Below are 10,845 nucleotides of genomic sequence, written 5' to 3'. Positions count from 1 at the left end.
TGATAGCTAAATCATTTCTTGCGCACCGGAGGTACCAGCATATAAATGTTGCTCGAGAGAGTGATTCTCGTGCCAGCTTCTTATCATTCCGGACTAGGATCTCCCAACTACTCAACCAATCGACCAAGACCGGTACTTGATCAGACGGTGGCGAGAAACATAAGGAACTCCCAAACCATACAAGTTTTGCAAAAGAACACTCCAGTAGTATATGATCCACTGACTATTTCGACTCCACAAAAACAACACGTATGGTCAATAGGAATATGCCAAGAATGTAATCCTTCTCCTGAAGCAACCCTTGTGCCACAGCTCTCCAAATAAATTTTTTTATTTTTGGAAGAATTTGTATCGACCAGATTCTTTTCCAAACCGAATCTGGAACCAGTTCCCACTTGTGTGCATATGATGACGTTGCACTTGTGGCTAGAAGGGCTTGGGCTTCATTTGACAACAAGTGGTATGCTGCTTTGACAGTAAATATACCATTTTTAGATGGGTCCCATACCCTTTTATCTTCAGCTGCGTAAAAGCTCAAGGTGATCTTTAAAATTGCATCTCGCATTGCTGGCTGAAAGTGCTGCTGCAATAGATCAGGCCGCCAGGTTCTAGAAACGGGATCTATGATTTCTGAAACATATGTTAATGTGCAACCAAAAGGTCTCGGCTGTTGAATTGTGTAATTTGGTTAGGTTGGCACCCACTTATCATGCCAAATATTCACTGTTTCACCACTTTCAATTTGCCACAACAATCCTGCCATTAGAGTCTTCCTCCCTTCTATTAAACTGCGCCATCCCCAAGATGGTTTGTTACCCAAATTTGCATCAAGAAAGTCTACATTTGGGAAATAAATTATTTATGAAATGAGCCCAAAGTGAGTCAGGAGTTGATCATAGTCGCCATGCTGCCTTTGCCAACAAAGCTTTATTTTGAATTCTTGAGTCTTTAAACACCAAACCACCCTTGGATTTAGAACGACAAAGTCATGTCCAAGAAATCCAATGTACTTTTGAGTCTTTATTTGAATCACCCCAATAGAAATTTGTTGAAGCTTTTCTAACCGCGTCATGGTAGGAAGCTGGTAATTTGAAGAGAGATCCTACAAAATTTGACATAGGAGAAATAGCAGCTTTCAAAAGAACCTCCTTACTGGCATGTGACAATAACTTTTGCTTCCATCCGTGTACTTTCCTTGTCTTTACTTTCATATCCTCAAATAACATCTTCTTGGATATACCAAACTCAGTTGGTAGTCCCAAATACTTAGAAGGTCCATCACCATATGGCACCTTTAAAATTCTAGAAAACCACCTATTGAATTTTACATGAGTATTTGGACTAAAGGTGAGATTGGATTTTTGAAAATTAATAGATTACCCTGTCGCCTTGCAATATAATTCCAAACATTCTTTGAGAGATGTAATCTCCTATACCTTAACTTGTGAAAAAAGGAGGCAATCATTGGCGAAGAGTAAATGTGTAATAGGAGTGCTTTTGTGCCAAACTCGAATACCATGTAAAGACCCCTGTCCATTGCATGGCCAATAATTGACGTAAGGGCTTGAGAACTTAAGATGAAAATTGCCAGTGATATGGGGTCTCCCTGTCTAACTCCCCATGAAGGCACAATGGACCCTTTAATACATCCATTCACCAACAAATTGTATGAAACTGACCGAATGCAGGTCCTTACCAGTTGCACCCAATACGGTTTGAAGCCCAACCTCAAAAGCATGCCCTCTATAAAAGGCCACTCCAATATATCATATACTTTGTTCATATCAAGTTTAAGAGCTAGAAATTTAGCTTTACTCCTCTTCTGCTTCTTAATATAATGGAACATCTCATGTGCTATCAAGATATTATCAGAGATAAGTCTGGATGGAATGAAAGCTGATTGATTTGATGCAATGATCTCATGCAATACTCCATGCAACCTATCTGCAATCAACTTTGTAAAGATCTCAATAACCACATTACATAAGTTGATGGGCCTAAACTGGTCAACAGTCTCTGGAGGTGACACCTTCGGAATAAGACATATAAGAGTCTTATTTAAAGCCAACGGTATTTGACCTGAAGAAAAAATTCTGACAAATAGGAAAAAATCTCGTCCTTGACTACATCCCAATGCTTTTGAAAACATATGGGAGGGAAACTATCAGGTCCTGGTGACTTCAAAGGTGCCATTGCAAAGAGGGCAAGCCTAACTTCCTCCATTGAGGGTGGTTTACATAAACAATCATTAATCTCTTCAGTAACAATAGGATTAACCAAATGTAAAACATGAGATAGTGCCTCAGTATCAACAGACTCAGAAGTATACAAATTTTGAAAATGAGAACATATAATATTTGTAATTTCAGATTCAGAGGAAGACCATAGACTTGATGGTAATTTCAGCTTTAATATTTTGTTGTGATGACGCCATTGCATGGTAGAAGTATGAAAGAAGGAAGTGTTCTTGTCACCACACTGCAACCAAGTAATCCTTGACTTGTTGTGCCACATTTCTTCCTCTTTTTGAAGCTCTGCATCCAATAGCTGTTGGAATTTTTTAGCTTTCCAATTAACTTCTTAGCAGCATTACCTAAAGGAGATATTGACCACCCTTTCAAAACTACATTTTGACAATCTGCATGTTTGATCCGCATTGATTCAAATCTGAACGGCCTACGCCCCCTTGGTCTTCCTTCCACAGTATCCAACAAAATAGGGCAATGGTCCGATCCAACTGCAGGTTTGACAAATAGAGTAGCATCTGAGAATACTTGCCTCCACTCAAGGTTGCATAAGGCACGATCCAATCAGATCCTGATATTATAATCTCCTCCATGTTGATTACTCCACGTATAAGGGACCTTGAAATCCCAGGTCAAGGAAATTACAAGAGTCCATAAAAGATTTGAAGATATCAATATCTCTTGAATTAGTGGTTGACCCTCCAGATTTCTCGTGCTAGAAAAGATAGGAATTGAAGTCTCCTATGCAAATCCAATTTCCTTGTCTTGATCTCCCAATGGTAGTAATACAGTCCCAGACTAACTGTCTCCTATGCTTCAAAGGATCACCGTACACACAAGTAAGGTAAAAAGATGGATTATCGGTACTAGAAATCTCCATGTCAATGATTCTTGAATCTGAAAATAGAATATTTATGGATATATTATCATTCCATAATAGTGCAAGTCCACTAGATGCGCCTTGCGGATCAACAGTAAAGCTAGAGTGAAATTTTGCTCTTCTGTGCAACTTTGCAATGCTAGAATTTTTACTCTTAGTTTCCATGAGGTACAATAGATCTGGATTATTCATCTTGAGGAGGTGATGTAAGGAACATGATGTCGAGGGACTCCCCAACCCTTGACAGTCCAGCTCAATATCTTCATTGCTTCCTGTGGAGCAATGTCTCTAGCCTCCACGGGGGTCTGCTCCAAAAAATGGGGTAGAGAGATATCCATATCCTGAGCAGAAATATTAGCATCTGTTGAACGTTCCAACTCATCGTTATCCATCCGCAGCCTCTTAGGTGATTGTATAGGACGAAAACTCTGATTTTGGCTGGTGGAAGTAGGAGAGATATGATACGGGATCACTTGCTGGTTCACACCCAATGGTGGTACAGATGATTGGTTTTGGTTTGGATTGGAAAGAGAGCAACTTGAGAGGTGGGGTAGGAGATCCGATAAGGCTTTTGAGATTTCAGGGGTTTGTGGTAGGTTGTGGAGATAATTTAGGATTTGGTTTCCAGAGATGGAGGATGATGGATATGATAGAGATACATCTATGTATACTTCATCTAGTCCTGCTGTCACTAGTTCCAGCTCAGTTACATGGTAACCATAGGTTGTTTGTTTCTGTTATGAATCACCTGTATATATATATGTGTGTGTGTGTGCGTGTAACAATGATTAATCTGATATATTGAAAAACACATTTATCATGGTATCAAAGCAGCACATGCTCCTTTGAGTGAAAACCCCTATTTCCTTTGAAACCCTCATCCTTTTCCACTAAAATCTTGATTTCAGCCCTTATCTTCTTGATTTTCTTGCTCAAGATCCTGGCTATGGCATCTCTTTCTCCTGCTACCAGCTCTGATTCTATATCTTCTTCTCTGTTGATCTCTGCAAACATCTCTCCTCAACTTCCTCTCAAGTTGAATGCAACCAATTGCCTGCTATGGCGAGCACAATTTCTTCTGCTTCTTCGTGGCTACAACCTCCTTAGACACGTTGACGGTTTCTTCCCTAGGCCTTCTAGTCCTGATGCTTCCTCCTCTCCTGGGACTGATTTGGGGGTCTTATGGGATCGTCAAGATCAACTGATCCTCAGTTGGATAATTTCTGCCTTATCGGAGTCGATCGTCTCTCATGTGATTAGCTCTGCGACTTCACACGACGCTTGGGAAACACTCGCTCAAGTTTTTACTCAGTCCTCTCGTACTCGTATAATGGATTTGAAAGACCAGTTACTTCGTGTTCATCGTGGTTCTGATCTGATTTGACACATATCTTCTCTCTCTTCATACCATTGTTGATAGCTTGGCAGCCATTGACCATCCTGTAGATGACGAAGATCTTGTTTTGGCTATTCTTCACAGCTTAGGATCAGAATACAAGGATTTTGCTACTTCCATCAGGCTTTGTACCTCTCCAATTAGTTTTACAGATCTCTCTGGTTTATTGATCAGGCATGAAATGTTCCTCAAGAACACAGAAGATGTTGCTAAAGGAATATCCACCGCCAATCTAGCCTCTGTTGCCTCTCCAGATTCTTCACAACACTCTGCTAATGTATCCCGAGGTTCTTCCCAAGGATCTCGCCGTCATGGCAATCGGTTCTCTTGGTTTCGTGGTAAACGTCCATACTACTATGCCAATCACTCCAACTATGGTTATAATGATCAGAACAACTATAACAATCATTTTCAAGACCAAAATTGATCTGCTACGTGGTATCAGAATCAGCGTTCTCATATCAATCGAGGTCATCAGGGATCTCCTTCTCCATTCCTTCATTCCAGAATGCCCTGTCAAAACTGCAATCAGGATGGACATCAGGCTGCACATTGTCCTCAACGCTTCAATCAGGCTTTTCTTGGTATGCAACTTGCTTCCTCGTCCATTTCTTCTTCCTCTTCATCCTTCTCCTGATTCCGTTGAGCCAATGTGCTATACGCAAGCAATGAAGTCGATTCATTGGTGTTCTACAATGCAAGATGAATTTGATGCGCTTCTCAGAAATGGCACTTGGGATTTGGTCCCAGCTACTGCTGCTCAAAACGTTATTGGTTATAAGTGGGTAGTTCAGGTAAAACGCAAGTCTGATGGGAGTATTGAGCACTACAAAGCGCGATTGGTTGCCATAGGCTTCCATCAGCGCCATGGATTGGATTATCAGGAAGCCTTCAGTCCGGTTATTAAACCCACTACGATTCGTCTTATATTATCCTTGGCTATTACATATGGTTGGCCATTAAAGCAATTTGATGTTCAAAATACCTTTTTACATATGTGTGTCTTCTGCCTAAATCCCTTTATGGGTTGAAGTAGGCGCCTCGTGCGTGGTTCAAGCGTCTTAGTGATTTTCTCTTGACCTTTGGCTTCATTGATTCTCAAACTGATAGCTCTCTGTTTATCTATCGTGTTGGTGATGTGGTGATAAACTCTCATCTATGTTGATGATCTCCTGCTCACCGGCAACTCTTCTCTTGCTATTTCATCTTTAGTGGATGCATTATCAAATATTTTTGCTCTAAAGGAGTTGGGTGATCTGAACTACTTCCTTGGCATAGAGGTTTCTACCACTATTGTTGGTCTTTCCCTCAATCAAAGGAAATATATTACAGATCTTCTCCAATCTACAAGTATGGATGGGGCTAAACTGATTGCAACTCCTATAGCATCTGGTGCTCCTCTCACGTTATCCTCTGGTACCCCTTTGTCTGATGGTACTACTTATCGGCGTGTTGGAGCTCTACAGTACTTATTAATCACGAGACCTGATCTCAGCTTTGTAGTGAATCGTGTGGCACAATTCATGCACTATCCAACGGATGTTCACTGGTTGGCTGTGATGTCAAACCCCGTTCACACAGAACCGGACCGGTGACTGGGTTAACTCCGGTTAACCCAAATCTGCCTGGATCATCTAAGATAAATGTTAAAAAGTTCAGCGAAATACCTAATTTCCCTGTAAATACCCCTAATATACTTGATACCCAAATTGTAGTATATAGATAAATACATGTGGGCCCGCAGACATGATATTTACACAAAAAAAATAACAATTCACGTATCAAGTACACAAAAGGGGGGTCATCAAATAATCAAAAAGTAAAACCCTGTACGGCATCATTATTGCGGTCCCGCAGCACAGCCATCGCACATGCAATCAGCACCGTGCTCATACTCCTCAGGGACCCACAAATCCTCATCGAAAAACTCAACTGTGGGGCCCAACCCCTGATCTTCAGGCGGGTGACCTGCAAAATCATCTAAAATAGGTGTGCACGTGAGATGAGCTCACTAGCTTAGTAAATAAAAAGAAGGACCACACAATAAGCACATCCATATGCACTATATGTTATACGATTCATTGTAAATCGTATCCACCTAAACAACATTACTAAGTCTTTGGTTTTGTGCTACTATAACCACAGTGCGCGTATGCCCTGGGTACGAGCCGCGAACTCCATCCCGCGATACGCCCATAGGGTTGTCGGAGAAGGCCCATCGTGAGTACTCGAAAAAGTAAAGCATGCCGACCACCGGCTCTCAACGTAAAAGTAAATGACAGAAAAGTAAAGGTGCTGACTTCAGCAATTTAAAAGCAGTACGATTGGCCCTCTTGAATATACCACTGAGGTTGCTGACTATCCTAATGACCAACCGGGTGTATGTCTAACCGCCACAGTGACCCGACAATCGCGACCACTGCTTCCCCCCAAGTGATAACCCAACACCTCAACCCCTGTTGGGAAGGGTCATAGCACGGGAAAATGATAATCCTAAATCGCATGCTTCTATATGACATAGTACGATTGCATAGTGCCATCACATCCCATTCCACGGGCCACCAATGCACTCGTTTCCAAGCGGACTGCGGCATCTAATCTAATAATGCATCATGCATAGTAATCCAACCATTCATCACATAAGCACATCAATGATTTAGCATTGAAATGTAAAACAAAACACACACACATAATCATATGAGGATGACTAATCTACACATAATTTGCATGATGACATGGCTAGTCTAGATACAATTGAATGATGCATAAAAAGCCTTAAAATAAAGTCAAACGTCCTCTCCCCACTTACTTGTTGTGTACAAAGATTCACGCCCGGTACGGGTGAGATCCGGCGTGAGAAACATAAATTTTAGTGAACCTATCATAAGTGAATGGGGTTAGCATTTCACCACCTTGGGTCAAAACTAATAAGATTTGATGGTTAAATCATGTTTAAAATCATAAACGAAGGTTATCCGTCCGTTTTGGGTCCATTTGGACACAAAAATCACGTTGGGGGTTTCACGGGTGGGTCGGACAGCCCACCTGTCACGGCCCACCTGTCTTCTCAGGTGGGCGGGCTGACCCGCCGGTCTTCTCAGGCAGGCTGGTCAGCCTGATGGTCCCGGTCCACCGATGGGAACCGAGGGCCTGCCCTCTCAGGCGGGTGCCCTCAAGCGGGCTGGTCGGCCCACCGATCCCGGTCCACCTGAGGGGGCAGAAGCCTTCTTCCTTAAAACTTTCCCCAACCTTTGGGAAACCAAATGGGGCTTTTCCAATTACATTTTTTACACATCCAAGGTCTTATAAGATGATTCTAACCTAGATCTAAGTTAGATTTAAGGATTGAAAAGCCATCTTACCTTCTTTGCTCAAGAACTCTTTCAAAACCCCAAAATCATTTCTCAACTCAAGAAATCACCAGTGCTTCTCAAATCTTATAAACACTTATTCAAATCCTTTAAAATCAACACATAGACCATCTATTAGACCTTAGATTCATCATCTCAAGTGGGATTTACAAGATCTCACGGAACTCTACCCAAATCAAGGGTTTTACTTGGGTTTGGTGAAAGTTTAAGAAGCATAGCCTTTGCTCATCTCCAATCGTAGATCTCGTGTTGGGGATCACTCTTCCAGCGTTGCAATGGGAAGATCAAACCTTGGCATCACTCAAAGTCATTCATTCCTTCTCTTCCTTCCCCTTTCTTCTTCTTCGTTCTCTTTTCTTCCTTCTTTTCTCTCTCCTCTTTACTCTTCTCACCAACTCTTTAGTGTAATAATGAGAAAATGACAAACACAATAAATGTTACTTATACTTTAAAATATCTAGTAACCACATGGGTGGGTCACTCAGGTGGGCGGATGCGCCCGCCTGTGACCACCCACCTGAGGGCAAAAAATTAGCCAACAAGTGGGATTTTGATGGAATTCGACTCTCGGCATGTATCTCACTCTTGGCATAAGGTATATTATACGTATGCACTTTAGGATACGGCTACATACCAGCATTACCCGTACATGACCTTATGATACATGCATGTGCACGGCTTGGGTACACCCGTCTCCTCTGGCACTGACTCGGACTTGTCTGACCAACCTGTGTTCAAAGTCATCCTTGCCATCATGGTTCATAAGAAACCCGCCTTAACCCTCTCTGGTTCGGGTCCTGCATGGTTAAACCAGGTCAACCGTGTAATTAGACCAGGTTTAAAAAGTAGGCTATCACATTTACCCCCCCTTTTGAAAATTTCGTCCTCGAAATTGGCGTACCTAGTTGTTCGAAAAGATTAGGGTACTTGGCTTGGATTTCATCCTCTTTCTCCCAAGATGCTTCTTCAAGTGAATGATTAGCCCATCGCACCTTTACGAAGGAAATGGAGAGGTTGTGAAGGGTTTTCACTTTTCGGTCCAAGATTTCAGCTGGCTGCTCTATATAGGTCATATCAGCTTCTAGATATTCTGGTTCCATGGGTAATACATGCGATGGATTGTGAACGTATCGCTTCAGCATGGATACATGGAATACATTATGAACATTCCCGAGAGAAGGTGGCAGAGCAAGCATGTAGGCTACCGAGCCAACCTGAGTTAAAATCTCAAGTGGGCCAATGTATCTCGGGCTCAACTTACCCTTTCTGTGGAACCTTTGCAACCCTTTTGTAGGAGAAATCTTGAGAAACACCTTTCTCCCGTTTGAAACTCAATGTCTTTCCTGCAGGTTTCTGCATAACTCTTTTGACGTGACTGAGCTGCCTTAATCCTTTCTCGAATAACATCGACCTTATCACATGTCATCTGTATCATTTTGGGTCCTAACATTCGGCATTCGCCTACCTCATTCCAATATAGAGGAGTTCTACATTTCCTACCATATAACGCCTCATATGGAGCCATCCCAATTGTAGCTTGGTAACTGTTGTTATAGGCAAACTCCATAAGGGGTATATATTCTTTCCAACTACCACACATTTCCATTACACATGCCCTGAGCATGTCTTCTAATATCTGTATGGTTCGCTCTGACTGACCATCAGTCTGTGGGTGGAAAGCAGTACTCAAATTCAATTGTGATCCCAAAGCATGCTGGAAGCTTTTCCAAAATCTGGAAGTGTACCTTGGGTCCCTATTTGACACAATGCTCACTGGCACTCCATGCAAGTGCACTATGTTATCCATATAAAGTTGTGCTAACTTGGACATAGAGAACTTGGTCTTGATGGGAATGAAATGAGCAGTCTTAGTAAGCCGATCAATTATCACCCATATCGCATCCATCCCCTTAGGTGTGCATGGTAGTCCGGTGACAAAGTCCATCGTAATCCTATCCCACTTCTAGTCTGGTACTGGGAGTGGCTGAAGAGTACCATAAGGTCGATGCCTCTCAACTTTTACTTTTTGGCATGTAAGACAAGTCGCCACATATAGGGCTATTGTGATTCTCATGCTTGGCCACCAGTAATTTTGTTTAAGGTCTTTATACATCTTTGTACTTCCTGGGTGGAGTAAGTACTCGGAGCTATATGCATCCTACACTATCTTGTCTTGTATCTCTAAATCATCGGGCACACACAACCTACCTCGAAACAATAATGCCCCGTCGCTGGCTAAAATGAAATCAGGGTCGTTCATTGTTTGATCTTGAATCTTAATTCTGATCCGCTGCAACTCAGGATCCAAAGGTTGTTTCATTATCACTTCTTGCCTAATCGACGGATGCACCTGTAGAGATGCCAGGGATACAGTCAACCATTTAAGGTTTTCTAGTTGATGTTCAAGCTCTAAGGTTGCTCCTTTATATAAGAGGGTTTCATCCATTAATATCGCCTCTTGTACGAGTGGTGGGCTGACTGCTAAGTATGAGAGTGACACAGTCTGTGCCTTCCAACTCAATGCATCTGCCACTACATTAGCCTTACCAGGATGATACTGAATGTCACAGTCATAGTCCTTCATGAGCTCGAGCCATCTTCTCTGCCTCATGTTCAAATCTCTTTGGGTGAAAAAGTACTTAAGGCTTTTGTGATCATTGTATATCTCGCACTTCTCCCCATATAAATAATGTCGCCAAATCTTTAGGGCAAAAATAACTGCGGCTAGTTCCAAGTCATGAGTGGGGTAGTTTTTCTCATATTCCTTTAGTTGTCGGGATGCATACGCTATCACCTTACCGCGTTGCATGAGAACACAACCCAACCCAACCTTAGAAGCGTCAGTGTAGATTGTCATTCCACCTGTGCCTTCAGGGATGGTCAACATAGGGGCCGACACCAACCTTTTCTTCAATTCCTAAAAACTCTTCTCACATTTCTCTACCCATTCAA

The sequence above is a fragment of the Macadamia integrifolia genome, chromosome 2 (genome assembly GCF_013358625.1).
Source record: "Macadamia integrifolia cultivar HAES 741 chromosome 2, SCU_Mint_v3, whole genome shotgun sequence".
NCBI lineage: Eukaryota > Viridiplantae > Streptophyta > Magnoliopsida > Proteales > Proteaceae > Macadamia > Macadamia integrifolia.
The sequence above is the reverse complement of the archived record's forward strand: the minus strand, read 5'-3'. Positions refer to the sequence as shown.